Source organism: Panthera tigris, chromosome B2 (assembly GCF_018350195.1).
Source record: "Panthera tigris isolate Pti1 chromosome B2, P.tigris_Pti1_mat1.1, whole genome shotgun sequence".
Classification (NCBI taxonomy): Eukaryota; Metazoa; Chordata; class Mammalia; order Carnivora; family Felidae; genus Panthera; species Panthera tigris.
In genome coordinates, this window is record NC_056664.1 from 87,688,196 (window position 1) to 87,707,048 (window position 18,853).

At 36.8% G+C, this 18,853-nt stretch overlaps 1 long non-coding RNA gene across 1 annotated transcript in view; it reads left to right on the plus strand.

Moving 5' to 3' along the window:
• Nucleotides 1-374: 374 nt before the first annotated feature.
• The window catches only part of LOC122238692, a 163,628-nt gene continuing 145,149 nt past the window's right edge, over nt 375-18,853 (plus strand). Inside the window, exons 1-2 of the long non-coding RNA XR_006217755.1 lie at nt 375-541; nt 17,507-17,591. This is a non-coding gene — a long non-coding RNA (uncharacterized LOC122238692). The remainder of the gene's footprint in view (nt 542-17,506; nt 17,592-18,853) is intronic.

Consider the following 18,853-nt stretch of genomic DNA (forward strand, 5'->3'; position numbering starts at 1 on the left):
TCAAAAAAAACAGATGGCAAAATTAATTGTTCAAGGTTTCCATTAGAAGTATCTGTGTGAAGGAAAATAGGAGAGGAGCTGGGTAAAGCTGGGATGGTGATAAAACCACAAGCAAATCTGACTCTGATTGAAGGAAGGAGGGTAGGGACATTGTCTGGCATTGTTCCAGACAGACCTGCAGTATAAGGGAGGTTTGACAAAGCTGTCTGAGAATGTCCTCAAACCAGTGTTGCCCACCAGAGGAGTCCATGTCTCCCAGGAATGGGTCTGCCTTCATATTCCTGCCACTCTCAGTCATTGACTGGGAGCAGCCCATGGAGCATTGTGACCTCAGCATAAATGAGTTTGGATTTCAGAGCACAACAGCTGGGCTTTACGGTCAGTTATACTACCTGCTGTGGGGGGTCTGAAAAGTTTATTCTCATGGCCACCACATTGAGCCCTTGCACCACTCAGATCTACTTCATCACACAGGTTCAGGAGCAGCTCCTCCATGGGTTCCATGGGCCTTTCTTCCTGAGCAAAAATGAGGAAGAGGGAGGTTAGTGTGATGAACTAAAGCTCCTATCACTACAGTTATTCTCCAACTTCTTTCTAAATCACTTATCCTCAGTGATTCCTTCAGCAGGTCTTGGTGGCTTGCCAGGTGGTATGAACCAAACCCTCATTCCTGAAATATTTGAACCCTTGATTATCACACCTTTCATAGTCCAAGTTGCTTCATATGACTGTTCCATTTACAGTAGGGTCAGGAAATACTAGGATACAAATGGGTTACTTGGGTTCTACATTCATTTTTCCCTGTCCCCACTGTGCAAGCAGCTTTCTGTCATTCTGCTAATCAAAATCAATTACCCCTGCCAGTATGGTGATTTCCGTTGTCTCTTGTTAGTCCCTGGACGTGAGAAGTACCAAGTTCTCAGATGTAACCATAAATTATAGCTTGATGGAACTCTTAGTGTGTTCCCTGGAAGAGCTCAAAATTCTGAGGAAGGACAGATCTTCCAGTGAGTCATTAATGGCCACTCTTTTGGACCCATGTATCCTTCCTATTAGAAACAAAGTGCCATATAGGGGTCTCTGACTTGATAAATATATTGCATCCTTATGGAGTGTTTCCTTAGTACTGGTACCTTAGTTGCACATTGAGTAGGCTATTCTAGGATTCTATAAGGCTGGCCACTCACAGAGTTGTACAGCTTGTGTTATGATTAGTGGACCCCCTAGTCATGGGTCCACTCCCATACTTCATTTGCTGTGAAGTGGGTCCGGAAATTAGATCCTGTGCTATATGGGATTCCATGCCTGTGGATCAGGTGTTCTATTAGCCCCTGGAAAGCAGTTCTAACTAAAGTTCTGCAGGCATAAAAGGTAAACCTACACCCAGAATAATTACCTATCCTTGTAAGTCAAACCAGAGTGTAGATGGGCAATGTAGTCAACTAACCAATTGAATTCTTCAAGGAATAGTGCCATATAAGTGACTCAGTATTGGTCTTTATTGTTGGCAAGTTGGACATTCAGAGATAGCAGTAATTAGATCACATGTGGTAAGTAGGAGTTGATGTTGTTGGGCCCATATATAGCTTTTATCTCTGCCACTATGGCCACTTCATTTGGGTGCCCATCATGGCCATCAGAGTCGCTGATAATGAGTGGCTGATAATGAATGCAACTGCATGAATCATTTTATTTACTTGGTTGTTCAGTTCCTTTTCTATTGTGGATACTTTCTGGCAGACAATGTATAATACAAAAATCTTCATATCTTGTGCCTACTCCTACATGACCATCAACATGCCTCTATGTCAGACCACTTTGTCTCTGATGTTCTTGTTTTTTTTCTTCCATACTCCAATGGTTAGATTATTAACCATTGCCCAGAAATTTATATATATATTCTTCCTAGGGTTATTTCCCTTTGCACACAAAATAGGTGACTAAGTACACTGCCTACAGCTCTGCCATTGAGAAGATTGTCTTCCCACTCCACTGCTTTGTAAGTCCACCCCTAAATGTGGCTATAATGCAGCCACTGTCCATGTTTTACTTGCACCTCCATGCTGAGCCAACCCATCCACAAAAGGTTAAGCTCAGACTTTTTCCTGCTCATTTGGCTGGTAATACAGGAACTCCCAGACAACCATAAGTACAAGCCAGGGGAAGAACACTAGTATCAGTCTGTTGTGTGACATGTGATCTGGGCTACTTTCTCATGACCAGTGGACTATGTCTGACCCTTTCTGATAATTATGATTTGGTTGGCCAAACAGAATTAAGCTCATGATGGGCAGTTTTAGGTACATGGCCAGTATGTTTTCCATGGTTAAGTGTTCTGTGTTTACCAAAATCCAAGAACACAAAAGAGATGTTTCTCAAAGAATAATTTTCTACTATGCCTGGCCTTACTCCAGAATCAAGGGCCTATATTGTGATTCTTCCACTGGAACTTGCCAGTAAGTTCCACGTTGCACATTTTCCAACATTTTAGGGTCTGCTGGATTCTTCAACACTAGAAAGTATTGTATGGCCCAGATGGTGGGGCTGGACATTCTACCGCACACTTTCTTGCTTCTCTATTTTTGCATTTTTGTTTATTGTTTGTCTTTTAATTTTAGATGTCAAGCAGCAAGTCTTGTTGGCTTCCCATCTCTTCTGCTTGTAAAAATTCCATGCTGTATTAACCATTTACACAACTTTTTAGGTTAAATCCTTTGACTTTCTCTCCAACTTTACCTGTCATTATGTAGTTGGGCTGGCACTTAAGTGTCATAACCTGGTTTTTATTATTTAGAGGGAGGGCATTATTACCCACCATGGATGTTCAAGAGCCTAGATCTGTAACTGCCCCTCCTAGCATCATCCCTAGTCTATAAAGAATGATCACTGAGTTTCATAGTTATTCTGGTGCCTTACTTACTAGCATAGTTCTGATGGCCTTGGTGAAGGGCATGTTCTCTTGAGTCTTCTAGTTTATATAACAGTCCATTCATCATGCTCACTTCCCTCAGCCTCATTATTTCTTCTTCTATCTGCCAGGGCAATATTTGCATTTTGTTTTGCTTAGAGTTGGCTATCACTTTTTATAGATCTTTAAAATCCATCCCAGCAGCAAGTTTGCCCTATTGCCTGGAGTCCTTGCTAGGATATTATATTCCTTGTCTATAGAAAATACATCTAAGGCAACAAATTCTTGCTTTTCCATCCATACATTCTGGTGCCCTCTGTTGCCCTCAAAATCTAATCCAAAAGTCCTTTCTTCACTCTTGTCAGAATATATCAGCTAGTTCTTGAAATGTTTAAAGTATTTGGTCTCTCTCCTCCCTTATTAGGCCTGGCATATTCCCAGCCAGGTTATGCTCTTTTTCAACCCTAGCTATTGGCCCAGCAACCAGAAGAGAAATTGGGGCAACTCTTGAGAGAATGCCTATTGCCTTGTGAAGGAGAAGCTTTTGTAGCATTTTTCTATGCAGTAGAAGTAATAGCTGTAACTAAAGAAGAATGGACTATCTTTCCAAATCCTGAGGGTACAGGGGCAGCCAGGGGATTAAATAGTCAGCATCTTCAAGGTTGTCCATGCATATTTCCTTGTCCCATTTTTCACAATCTTAGGTTTTTTCCTACCAATGCCCTATTTTTGCATAACATACCTGACTTGGCATTGTATTCAAACATGTCTGGAGTTCTATGACTGATAAGTAACCCTTCAGCCTGTTGCTTGATTGTGTGTAGCATTCCACTACAGGAAACTACAGCTAAAACTCTGGGTTCAGACACTGAACTCCTTTTTAACAACCCTCAGTCGTTCATTATCCTACTATAAGGTGCCCTAGTCTGCTGTCTTTGTAGGCATTATTTCTCACTTTTTTTCAAACACTTACATCATTGTACCTGCTGTAGCATTCTGCTTTACCAGGACATTTTCCTTGTCATCATTGATAAAATCTTTAGCAATTAACCTGCCACATTGTACCAAGAACTATCTATGCCCACATACTAGCCAGGATGGTATCCTTTACCTGTCCAGTGTTGGGTTAGCCAGTCCCAAATGTCTATCTTACTGTTCATTTGCTCAGATCAGTTTCAGTACTACTTGTCTGGTTCTTCCAAGAAGTAGACACCAAGATGGGATTAAACATGCAACTGTTTTGTTACAGAAAACACTTCTTTGAGATAAAAGGGAAGAATTTAAGGCTGGGAGCATCTTCAGACTATAATGTGAGAGAGAAGGAGGGAAACGCCCTTGAGAATGACCAGGAAATTTCAGCAGCTTCAGGGAGTCTTCAAGCTAAAGTCAGCCATCAGAGGAGTTCCATGTCTCCCAGGAATGAGCATCACTTAATATCCCTGCTATGCTCCATCATTGGCCAGGAGGAGGCCATTGGAAGTGTGACCTCAGTGCAAATGCCACAGTGAATTTCACAGTATAGTAGCTGGGGCCCTCTCATTGGAGGAAGCATACAAGGCATGTTCTCATGACTTTCACACAAAGATAGATGTTTACTTCTAAAGTCCTTTCCCATTCCCCCTCCATTTCCTTCCTTCTTGGTTATAATTTATAAACGTAGTAGTTATCTTCTTATTATTTTCCCTAATATTAATAATTGGAGACAGCAAGGGATTCCATGTTCAAAAAAACCTTGGTTAAATTACTACCATACTATTGGATGGCTTCAGGACAAGTTAGATGACATCTCTGGTTTGCAGTTTCCTCATTTAAAAAATCGTGAGGTTGCAAGATTGCATTGAGTGATCACAATGAGTGAAACCCAGTCTGCAACCTGATATATTATATACTAATTTATTTATCATCTCTCTTCCTTTCCCCTCCCCAACTTCATGTGCCTTCAACTGGCATTTAAACAATATTTGTTGAGTGAATTAAGTAACTTGTTGACCTCAGTATTTGGGATATATTTTTTCCCCTAGACTAAACAAGTACAAATTCTTCCTGTACATTCATTATATTGTTTCCTAAGTACAGCCAAGATTAAATTTTCTGATAGAAAACAAACAGGAAAATGGTGTAAAAAATTTCCATGATAGCCAGAGACTTCTGAGACCATTTGAAAACCATGGATGTGGATAAATCACAGATAATTTTTGGAATTTTATTCTATAATTTAATCAGTATATAATTTTAGACAATGTCTGAATATTGGGATTATTGTTAACATAGAATGTTTTATTTCAAATGCATATTTTAAATTTGCTCCACTACTTAACAAATACTTCATATATTCCAGGCAATGTGCTAGACTTACAAACTTGCACACATTTAGAAGTATACCTGGCTTTCTAATATTTATGGCAAGCTTTCTTAACTAGTAAACTAGAAAAAGACAAGTCATTATTAGAATTCCATTCCTGACACAGAACTTTCCTTTATCCGATACAAGTATATGTTCTTGTGCTAGGCCTTCCAGCATGCCCAAGGCCCTGGTTTTTCAAAGGACTGTGAACTTTCTTTCAGAGGTATATCAGGGCACAAGAGTTTATCTTAGCAATAGTAAGCAAGTTCCTATCAAGTGTGTGTTCTAATACAGAATCGGAGCAGAAAGAAAATCAGGCTAGCATTGTAGATTGTGAAACTCACTAAGCAGGGACCGTGTCTAATTCTGTGTCCAGTACTTGATTTTTAAATAAAAGAAAAGAAAAATGAAACCATTTTTTTTCATGAGTATTGGAGTTTCTCATTTGAGGAAAAATAATGTTTTCACCAGAGGTTTGTAAAAGACTACACAGTAGGAGTTTGGGACTTAATTTAAAACATATAAGCTTTTGTGTAATAACTATTCACTTCAGATTCCTGATTGGTTTAACAAGTTTAATACCTTTTCTTAAATATGTACAGATGTTATCAAAAATTTGATTCGTTTTTAAAATGAATAATAGACAAATGTACTTTAGAACTGGTAATTGTATTTATTAATTTAAACCTTTATGGAGCCTATTTAAAAGTGAATAAAGGTTAAAAAAGACTCCTTATTGAATAGTAGTATGCATATTATTGTAGTGAATCTACAAGATTTTTCCATTGTTAAAAATCTTTTCCTCAGGAGGGGCACCTGGGTGGCTCTGTTGTTTAAGCATCCGACTTGGGCTCGGGTCATGATTTCACCATCCATGAGTTTGAGCCCCGCGTCGGGTTCTCTGTTGACAACTCAGAGCCTGGAGCCTGCTTCAGATTCTGTCTCCCTCTGGCTCTGCCCTGTCCCTGCTCTCTCTCTCTCTCTCTCTCTCAAACATAAAGATTAAAAAAAAATTTAAACATTTTCCTCAGCAGAGGCTGGAAGATGGCAGCAGAGTAAGAGGACTCTGGGCCTGCCACGAATACAACTAGATAACTATCACATCATCCTAAATATGCCAGAAATTGACCTGAAGTCTGACAGAACAAACTCCACAACTAAATGTAGAGAAAAGGCCACATGGAAGAGGGTAGGAAGTGCGGAGATGGGGCTTGGGAGAGAAACAGATTGTGGCTACAACAACGGGGAAGCAGCTGTGGTCACAGAAGAGGGTGAGAGACAGACTAGCACTTTGGGGGAGCACACCAGGAAAACAAAACTCCATAGCAATTGGCTTGGAAAGGGAGAGGGACCGAATTTTGTGAGTTCTTCTAATAGTGGGGCTTAAAGCCTGAAGTTCTAAAGGTCAGTGGGTGGGGCTGGGATAGAGCCCAGAGGACATTGGGGCTGCTCTTAGAGAAAAGGCAGGGAAACAGCCCATGGACATACAGTGTGGAAACAGTGATCTGAAGAGTGCATAGGACACACAGTGGGGAGGTTAGTTGCTCATCTTGGAGCAAGTATGTCCCAGAGAGACAGAGTTCACGGAGAGATCCCTCAAAACAAAGGAATTGGTTAGTGCCATTTCCCTTCCCTGACCCTCAGCTTAAGCACAGAGACACTGGTGGGAACCAGCACAGGGTGGACACTTCCTACCTAACTTGTTTACATCAAGCCCTGCCCTTTCTGCAGTCAAGTGCAACTGCTTTTTCCAGCCACACTTGTCTCAGTCCCAGCACAGCAGTCCCCTTCCCCTCGAAGACTGGCCCAACCCCTGCCTGCACCAGGTCTTCTTATGTGGGAGTTTGCAGGGCCTTGATTTCCATAGCAGTGTGATAGATCTCAGTTCACAAGCAGACCAGACCACACCTAGTGAAAACTTGCCACATTCAGGATGGGCACCAAACACTGCCACAACAGGCAAAGAGAGCCTCTGCAGAGGACTGGCCTGAAGGATAAAGTAGCCAGGACACAACAGAGCGCACACAGCACACACTGGAGACACTCCTGGAAGTGCCGGGCTCTGGGAAACAAGGGGCACTACATGGCAGGGCACTACAGGACTATTTTTTTCATAAGGCCATTATCCTCAAGAAAAAGGAGATGTAGCTGACTTGCCTAACACAAAGAAACAGGCACGGAGACTTAGACATTTTAGACAAAATGAGAATACAGAAAAATTTGTCCCAAATGAAAGAATAGAACAAGGCCACCGCCAGATATCCAAACAAAACAGATACAAGTAGCATGCCTGATGGAGTATTTAAAGCAATGATCATAAGGGTACTCACTGGACTTGAGAAAAGAGTGGAAAACATCAGTGAGACCCCAAACAGAGAGATAAAAAAAGAACCAATCAGAGATGAAGAGTGCAATAAAGGAGATTAGAAATAGGCTTGATGCAATGAATAGCAAGCTGAAAGAAGTGGAGGAATGAATTAATGACCTAGAAGACAGAGTTATGGGAAGTAATCAAGGCAAACAAAAGAGAGAAAAAGAATTATGCAAAATAAGAATAGACTTAGGGGACTCAGTTACTCTATCAAACATCATAACATTCATATTATAGAAATCCCCGACAAAGAATAGAGCAAAAAGGGGGCAGTAAATTTATTTGAAGAAATAGTGGCCGAAAACTTCCCTAATCTGGGGAAGGAAACATATCCAGATCCAGGAGGCACAGAGAACTCCCGTCAAAATGAACAAAAGCAGATCCGCACCAAGACATATTGTAATTAAACTGACAAGATACAGTGATAAAGAAAAAAATTTTTAAGCAGTAAGACAAAAGAAGACAGGAACTGTCAAGGGAAAACCTATAAGGCTAGTAGGGGATTTCTCAGCAGAAACTTTCCAAGCCAGAAGGGAGAGGTATGATATAATCAATGAGTTAATAGAAAAAATCTGCAGCCAAGAATATTCTATCCAGCAAGGTTAACAATCTAAATAGAAGAGATAAAGAGTTTCCCAGACAAACAAAAACTAAAGGAATTCATGATGACTAAACCAGACTTGCAAGAAATATTAAAGGGGACTCTTGGAGTGGAAAGGAGAGATCAAAAGTGGCAGTATACAGGTAGGAAATACAAAAGCAGTAAAATGAATATTTATGTGAGAAATCAGTCAAAGAACTCACAAAGTAAAAAGATGTAAAATGTGATACCATATACCTAAAATGTGAGGAGGAGAGGGAAAAGAATGGGCTCAAACTTAAATGCTCATCAACTTATTGTAGAGTACTATATGAAGAAGATGTTATATACAAACCTAATGGTAAGCACAAATCAAAAGCCAATAATAGATACACAAAAATAAAGAAAAGAAATCTATTTATAGCAATAAAGAAAATCAACAACCTATGGAAGAGTGAAACACAAGAAAAGATCAGAGAAAATCTTCAGAAATAACCACACAAGAAATAATAAAATGACAACGAATACATAACTATCAAAAATTACCTTGAATATAAGTGGACTAAATGCTCCAATCAAAAGACATTGGGTGACAGAATGGATAATAAAACAAGATCCCTCTATATGCTGCCTATAAGAGACTCATTTTAAACCTCAATACACTTGCAGATTGAAAAAGGCGTATGTAGAAACATTTATTATGAAAATGGATGTCAAAAGAAAGCCAGAGTAGTAATACTTATATCAGACAAAGTGTCTTTAAAACAAAGACAGTAACAAGACACAAAGAAGGACATTATATAATAATATAGGGGATAATCCAACAAGAAGATAAAGCAACTGGAAATATTTATGCACCCAACATAGAAACACCCAAATACATAATACAGGAAATAACAAATATATAAGTAATCTTTAATAATATAATAATATAGGGGACTTTAACACCCCAGTTGCATCAAGTGGACAGATCATATAAACAGAAAATCAACACAGAAAAAATGGCTTTGAATAACACACTGGACCACATGAATTTAACAGACATACTCAGAACATTCCATCCTAAAACAGCAGAATATACAGTTTTTCAAGTACATATGGAACATTCTCCAGAATAGATCACATATTAGCTCACAAAATAAGCCTCAAAAAATTCAAGATTGAAATCAGACCATGCAACTTTTCTGACTACAATGCTATGAAACTGGAAGTGAACCACAAGAAAAAATATGGAAAGATCAGAAATACGTGGAGGTTAAATAACATGCTACTAAACAATGAATGAGTCAACCAGGAAATAAAAATAAACAAAAAAGTACACGGAAAAAAAAAACGAAAATGAAAACACAATGGTCCAAAACCTTTAGGATGCAGTAAAAGTGTTCCTAAGAAGGAAGTTTATAGCGATACAAACTTACCTCGAGAACCACAAAAAATCTTGGGGCTACTCGGTGCCTCAGTCAGTAAGCATCCAACTCTTGATTTCAGCTCAAATCATGATCTCATGGTTCATGGGATGGACCCTTATATGGGGCTCTCCACTGATAGCCTGATGCCTACTTGAGATTCTCTCTTCCTGTCTTCTGCCCTTCCCTGCCTGTGCTCTCTCTCTCTCAAAATAAAATAAATAAATAAATAAATAAATAAACCTGAAAAAAAGAAGCACAAAAAAATCTCAACTAAACAGCCTAAATTTACACTTAAAGGAACTAGAAAAAACAACAACAACAACAACAAACATAACCTAAAGCCAGCAGAAAGCAGGAAATAATAAAGATTAGAGCAGAAATAAATGATATAGAAACTAACAACAACAACAAAAAACAAAAACAAACAAACAAAACAACAGAGCAGATCAATGAAACCAGGAGCTGGTTCATTGAAAAAAATCAATAAAATTGATAAACATCTAGCCAGACTTATCAAGATAAAAAGTGCTCAAATAAAATCACAAATGAGAGAGGAAAAATAACAACCAACACTATAGAAATATAAACAATTATAAGATAATACTATTAAAAACTATATGCCAACAAATTGGACAACCTGGAAGAAATGGATAAATTCTTACAAACCTATAAACTACTAAAACAAAACAGAAAGAAATAGAAAATTTGAACATACTGATAAACATCAAAGAAGTGGAATCAGTATTCAAAAACTCCCATAAAACAAAAATCCAGGACCACATGGCTTTATAGATGAATTCTACCAAACGTGTAAAGAAGAGTTAATACCTATTCTTTTGAAACTATTCTAAAAACTAGAAATGGAAGGAAAACTTCCAAATTATTCCATGAGGCCAGCATTACCCTGATACCAAAACAAGATAAAGTGTCCACTAAAAAGTGAAGTACAGACCAATATCCCTGATAAATATAGACACAAATTTCTCAACAAAATACTAATACACTGAATCTAACAATACATGAAAAATAAATCACTCACCACGATCAAGTGGGATTTTTTCCTGGGCTGCTAGGGTAGTTCAATATTCACAAATTAATCAATGTGATGCATCACATCAGTAACAGAAAGGAAAAGAACCATTTGATCAGGGGCGCCTGGGTGGCTCAGTTGGTTGAGCTTCTGACTTTGGCTCAGATCATGATCTCACAGCTCTGTGAGTTTGAGCCCCACATTGGGCTCTGTGCTGGCAGCTTGGAGCCTGCTTCGGATTCTGTGGCTCCCTCTCTCTCTGACCCAACCCACTCTCATTCTGCCTCTGTCTCTCTCAAAAATAAATAAAACATTTAGAAAAAAAATTTTTTTGAATAAAAAAAAGAACCATTTGATCATTTCAATAGACATTTGACAAAGTACAAACATCATTTGACAAAGTACAACATCCATTTATGATAAGAACCCTTAACAAAGTAGGTTTAGAGGGAACATACATCAACATAATAAAGGCCATATATGAAAACCCACAGCTAATATCATCCTCAATGGGGAAAAACTGAGAGCTTTTCCCCTAAAGTCAGGAACAAGACAAGGATGTTCACGCTCACCACTTCTATTCAACAGAGTCCTGGAGGTCCTGGCCACAGCAATCAGACAACAAAAAGAAATAAAAGCATTCATCAGGAAGGAAGAAGTAAAACTTTCACTATTTGCAGATAACACAATACTATATATAGACAACCCAAAAGACTCCACCAAAAACCTGCTAGAACTGATAAATGAATTCAGTAAAGTCACAGGATACAAAAATCAGTGTACAGACATCTGTTGCATTTCTATGCACCAATAATGAAGCAGCAGAAAGAGAAATTAAGAAAACAATCCCATTTACAACTGCACCAAAAATAATAAGAAACGTAGGAATAAACCTTAAAAAGGGGTGAAAGACTTGTATGTACTCTGAAAACTATAAAACACTGATGAAATAAATTGAATATGACACAAAGAAATGGAAAGATAATCCATAGTCATGGATTGGAAAAAAACCCAACATTGTTAAAATGTCTATAGTACCTAAAGCAGTCTTTAGATTTAGTGCAATCCCTATCAAAATATCAATAGCATTTTTTAAGAACTAGGATCAAATATTCTAAAATTTGTATGGAACCACAAAAGACCCCAAATAGCCAAGCAATCTTGAACAAAGAAAAGCAAAGCTGGAGGAATCACAATTCTGGATTTCAAGATATATTACAAAGCTGTAGTTATCAAAACAATATGGTACTGGCACAAAAATAGACACATAGATCAATGGAAGAGAATAGAAAATGCAGAAATGAACCCACAACTATATGATCAATTAATCTTCTACAAATCAGGAAAGAGTATCCAATGGGAGAAGTTCTAGAAGGCAAATCTGATGAAAGGTCAGTATCTGCCAGATGCCAGGGATGGGGCCAAGAATTACCTACAAAGCAGCACAACAGAAAGAAACTTTTGAGGATCAAGGAAATATTCTATACTTTTATTAGAGTAGTTGCATTACTGTATATAATTGTCAGAATTCATCAAAATGTATACTTAAAATAGGTGCATTTAATTGTGTGTAAATTAGAAATCCATAAATTGATATAAGAAACATGTTAAACCTGCTTTGATTATTAGCAAAACATCTTTTTTATTTAATGTTTCTTTATTTTTGAGAGAAAAAGAGAGAGCATGAGCAGGGGAGGGGCAGAGAGAGAGGGAGGCACAGAATCTGAAGCAGGCTCCAGGCTCTGCGCTGTCAGCACAAAGCCCGACACGGGGCTCCAACTCATAAACCTCGAGATCATGACCTGAGGAGAAAGTCAGTCACTGAACCGATTGAGCCACCCAGGTGCCCCTTTTAACAGAACACCTTAAACCTATCTGCTTGCTATTAAGAATACAAGTTGTTTTAAGAATGTGAAACAAGGGTACAAGTAATCCACAAACCCAAGCATTGTGCCTTCCAGAAAGTATGTCTGTAAAAGCTGTCTGAGTATCCTGATTTTGTTCAATTCAATCAAATCTTTACACCTAGGGAATAAAATTCTGATCAGGTGGTTAATTGGGTCCAGTTCTGATATTTCTAATTTACCAAAATCTGAATCTTTATTTCCTAACAATTATTAAATGAATACATGTTCTTATAAAAAGCAACACAAGGTAGAAGAGCATCCATCATTCCATCACCTAAAGAAATTATTGCATTTTGGAGTATTCCTTTATTTTTAATGCAATTTTTACATGTCTCTGATAATATGGTGAGTGCTATTTTGTGAGCGTGTTTCTTACTCAGTATTAAATCATTAACATTTTCCCAAGTCATTAAATATTCTATAAACATCATTTTAATAACTGCATAATGGCTCATCATATGCCTGTACCATAATTAACGATTACTCTTTTAATGGCATTTAAGTTTTTTTTTTCTAAACAGCAGTCACACTGCCTGGCTCACTGAAAGTACAATGAAATTTTTGTTGAATGAGTGAATGAGTCATAAACAATGTTGTGAAGAACATCTCTTTGTCACAACCTCTGTATTTTATGAGAAGCTAAGATAAATTTCTGGAACTAGAATGTCTATGGTAAATATATAAAAATGTCTTAAAAATGTTAAAGGCACTCAATTCATTTATCATAAGCTTTTATCTTGAGAGAAAGATGAAAATGATATTATATCTGGGTTTTCAAAAGTTAATTAAGACACATTTTAAAATAATTGTGTTTTAGAGAGTTACAGTTCATTTTGAACAGGCGATTTATTTTAATAGTGTACTAATGTGATCAGTTAAAGGTAAAACTCCACCTCTGCTTCTTTCTTCCTTTTCTTAAAAAAAAACAAAAAAACAAAAAAACCTCATGGTAATCCTATCTCCAAGAACATTCTGGTTTTATTTTTTTATATATATTTTTAAGTTTTTTTATCTTTTATTTTTGAGAGAGACAGAGAGAGAGAGAGGCAGAGGCAGAGACTGGCTCTGCACTGACAGCAGTGAGCCGGTTGCAGGAACTGTGACATCATGACCCGAGCCCCCCAGGTGCCCCTAAAAACATTGTAGTTTTATATTGTCTCTGATTCCACTGTATTTCTTTAACTTCAGTTTCTAAATTCAAGATTTCTTGCCTCGATTATAGCTTCTGCTACTGTTTTGTCATTACTGCCTTTTTCATACAGTTTGGTCTTTCTGTAAATTCATTTCCACTCTGGCACTTACTGAGTAGGAGATTCTAAGAAAACACAACTAGTCTGTTGTAATGGTGGCAGAGTTAACACTTTTTTTTCTTGTCCTCTGCTCTATATTAATCTGCCCTGGTTTATTTTCCCAGTGCAGCAGCAGGCTGCTTTTTGTGTTGATTCTTCTTTGCATTATTTCTCAAAGTCAAACTTCCTCATTCCTGAAAGGGTGAGTTTTAGGCCCTATTGAACACATTTCAGGTCTTCTAATCAAGTTGGCTGTGAAGGTGAGAGTGCTGGCTGAGGATCTGGCTCCTTGGCTGGAGAATTGCTTGATGCTGGCCCCTACCTACTCCTGTCTATTCTCTCTCTGATCTCAGCCTTTCCTATGCAGGGAGAGGTTATTGAGCCTGATGCAATGATACCGAGCTAGAAAAAAGGATTTTCTTGCAATATTGCTGCTAAGACATCAATTTGGAAGGCTCTTAATTTCTTTATAGTCTTTTCTAATTTCTCCATTTCTAATTCTCCTCTTTTATCATAATTTGGAATAGTTGTTTAACATAAAAATATTGTTATTTATTTTCAAAGGACTGTTTTCCTGAGAGAGAAGTCACTTTTTAAATATTTATTAGATAATTAAATTATGCCATGTACCTTATATAAGTCATGCCCAGGACTTACATCCGTATCCATAAGACCCAAATAACCAAACTAGTGTGTTTTCTTGATAGTTTAGCCATCCTAAAAATGAAGTCCATATGCCACATGCGTAGCCTGCCTGGCTTTTGCAAAGATGAGTCTGAAAAAAGTAAATAAAATAGTTGTAGCAATTCAAATGATTAAGTAACAGCATTTCAGTATTTCATATATGTTTCAAGGAACATTTATTCTTTCACTTCTTTGAGTAGAGTTCAGAAACTGTCTGTTTGAAAATTTAGAATTTCTATGTAGCTTTATAAAATCTGTGAGGAAAAACACGTGGCTCATTGTTTCCCTCTAGGAGATGTATTAAAACTGAGGTACAAAAATCTGAATACAGGTAAATAAGAAATAGACCAGACACCGCAATGAGTAAAATTGGTCATATTGGTCAATTGACCAATATTGGTCATATCAAGTTCACAGAACTTGAAATTATAATAATCTAATAAAAATTCTGAAAATAGAAAAATAAATTCTGGAGGTGGATAATACACTAAATGTAGTTAAGAATACAAAAGATGGGCTTAACAGCAGAATAGACACAGTTTAAGAGAGAATTAACAATTTGGAAGAGAGGACAGAAGATAATATCCAGACTGAAGCAAAGAAAAAACAAAGGATAGAAAATAAGTAAAAATGTAACAAATATGCAAAACATGGCTAACTGGTCTAACATATATGTAATTGAAGTTATAGGAGGATAAGAGAAAAAGAATGGGGCAGAACCCATTTTTCTGTAGTAATGAAGAGGTAATTGGTTTAGAGTTTTCCAAACTGGACAGAAAAAAAATTGTATCAGACATCCACAAGCTTTGTAAATTCCAAGTAGAGTTAACAAACAAAACAAAACAAAAACAAAACCACCTAAAAACAAGTACTACATAGAAAACTGCTGAAAACCTAAGATAAAGAGACGATTTTTAAAGTAGCCTAAGAAGCTTAGTTTCACAAGAGTAACAGAAAGACAGATGAAGAAATAAGCCAAGAAATAGAAAGACTTGGAATTCAAGAAAAATATGATCTAGACCAGGAGATGGAAGATATCCTTGGGTTGTTGCTGAAGGGATTATTTTAGTATATCAGCTGTGCCCAGATTTAGAAATTCACTTGCCCAGATAAGAGAATAAGGGCATAAAATATCCAACCTGTTGAAAAGTTCCCTTGTGGTTGCCTTTTCTAGGTCACAAATGACAGCAGGAGATGCCCCAATAGAACTGGACTTTCTTATTTTAGTGGGGGAAATAACAAGATCCCTGGTAGAGGCCAAATAAATCGGGATGCATATCTATCATAGACATAGTAGAAGCAAAATTTACCACAATAAATCTTGGGAATGAAAAAAAAATCTGACTGCTTTTGCAGAAAAGCTCAAATATTTTACAAGGTTATTTGCTGACATGTGACAGTAAATAAAGCTGTGATATCTTGAAACTCAATCTAAAGCTTTTTAGGCTAAGCAATACTATCTTCAATTTTAAAATTCATTTCTCTCCATTATAAATGAGTTGAGAGATACTGTTAAAGTGGCTAGTCAAAAAGTATGGCTCAATTCCCTTGGCAGCTGCCCATTTCCTTGATTCCATTACTATGCACTTCATGAGGTCCTGTCAATGCTGCCAGCTGAGTAAGGGTCAAGGGTTTGGCGAAAACAGGTGTTGCTCAGACCATTTTACTTGACAGTAGTGAGCACTGAGGTCACTGACCCAATGGAAGGAAAATAGGCCCAACAACGGTTGCAAGCTGTACGTGTGACATTCTTTGCCCTCTTTTCTACATTCATTTCCTTTTTGACTCATTGTGAATCTTTTCTTTTTCAACAACATAAGGAATGCCTGTTGTTTCTGGGCCCTAAAAGGATTCAAGTCTAAAGATACCTGTGGATTGTTGAATTTTCAAGACAGGATGAAAAGTTATATTAGGCCAGTGTCTGGGTCGTTTAGTGATAAATTCTGACTTCTGTCAAGAAGCATAAATAAAATAAAATAAAAGGTACGGATGAATTAGGCAATGATTTTTTGTTTGTTTAATCTGCTTTGACTTTAATTTTCCTACATACAAGTGGATATAATGTTTTTTTTCATTTGACTTCTCTTTTCTTTCTCTCTTTTTATTTTCTTCAGATTTCCATTGCTCTATTTTTCTTTTTCTCTCTCACAATCTTTCACACTCTAGGTTGCTTATACATATACACACATACACCAGCACATTTCCCTCTTTAAATAAAGGGTAAGGTTTTATACAATATTTTGAGATTTTTATTTCAGGAGTATTATTAAGGGATGAAAATTGGGCATATTTTGAAATCTTCTTTGAAATATAGCTGTAAGTCATATTTCTACTTGATGCATGCCACACAAAATTAAAATATTCCTGCCTTTTACTGTATTTTTAGATTCTTTTAAAAGTAGCAATCTTCTATAAAGATGCCATCAGGTGGCATTAAGTGTCTTAAATAATTTTGCAAAATATAAAAGGTATTTCACTAGATACTCCTATTATTATTTTATAGCTTAGGTGGTATGCAGCCTTCTAATACTCTAGAGTATTTATGAAGACAACTGGGAATTAATTTAATAAGTATTGAGTTTAAAACCACTATAGCATATTACATTGCCTAAGTAATACCAGTATAAATGGGGAAAAAATTAAAGAGTATATCAACATGAAAATGATAGTTAAAAGAAATATCATTATGTACTGTGATGGAATGATAATGTTATGAATATCTGTTGGTATATTCCAGCAATTAAAAGAATCTGTGTTTTGTAAGTGGAATAGACACATTTAATCAACATCTGTCAAATTCAGACTTGAACAGCTAAGGGAAAAACCAAAGGCAATGATTGTGGGGGGTTTATATTTACAAGGAAATAGTATATGGATCAGTTTGTAAGCTTCTTTTTTGATAAAATGAGAAATACCAATTGTTTTCAAGTTTACTTTTACATTTGACATTTAGTTTGCACATGTTTCTTTGTTTTACTTTTCAGGCTCAACTTTCCTACATAATTAAGAATTTGCAGCTTAGGCACTGCCAAAAACCACATCTGCACTGAAATCAATTATCTGTGTTTGGTAAGTGGGGCCGAAAACATTTGATAAATATTTTTTGTCTGCAGTAAACTTCAATGTTCATGTTTTAGCTATGATTTTATTGAAGACACTTAAGAAAATTTCTAAACATCTCTAAGGATTATTTTTCCCAAACTGCCTTGTATTTTGGCAAGGTGGGGGACTTGCTTTTATGGATATATTTAATCTAATCTATTGTACCCAAAGCCAGAAAAGTCTGGTATACTGCCATTCGTTTTTTAAATTTTTGTTTAATTTTTTAAGTTTTATTTATTTATTTTGAGAAAGAGAAAGAGCATGAGCAGGGGAGGGGCAGAGAAAGGGAGAGAGAGAATCCCAAGCAGGGTCCTCGCTGTTAGCACAGAGCCTGATGCAGAATTCGTTCGAACTCGTGAACCACGAGATCATGACCTGAGGTGAGATCAAGAGTCGAGACACTTAACCAACTGAGCCACCCAGGCAGCCCTGGTATTCTGCCATTCTTAAATAAAAAACGGGAAAGACCAAAACTACATGCCTTTCTATAATCCATTTGAATCTGGTAGTTTAACTTTCCATCAAAGTCAAGCTCAAAGCAAAATACTTCTAATTGATCATATTAAAAAATTAAACTTACTGGTCTTCGTCTGCATCATATATCATCATATTGGAGACCAGTTTCAACATATAAATTTAGGGAGACAGAAACATTCAACCTGTGGTATCACTCTTCATTGCTATTTCTTTCATCACTTTATTCTATCAAGATTAGGAATTCAGATACCAGGATATTTTACTTCAGTGGTTCATCCCATCTTCCTTAGAGAGTCAAACTTCCAAAATGCCTATGCATTCTCTGACTATACTTGGCCCTTGGCCTCAGTTTTCCCTTTGGCACTTTCTGTTTTTTTTTTTTTTTTCCTGAACATTGAATTATGTACACAAAAATGGGCCGTGATTTTCATCTTTGATAATATCAGCACAAAATACAAAATTCATCCATTTATTACTGTTGTTGGTTAAATCGTTTACAAAAATGATGACAAACAATGAGCAATATTACAAAAGCAGTTAGAGTGATTGTGGAAAAGTTAATCTAAGATCAGGGTATAGAAAAAAGTATAAGGAAACAAAAGGTTGAGAAAGAGAAAAGACAACAAAATTTAAGAGAATTGATATTGAGTGCTAATCCATTCAATGAATATTTTTTGAACAGCTACTGTGTTCTAGATGCTGATCTATTTCCATGATTTGCCACTAATCACTTTGTATTGATAATTTTTATG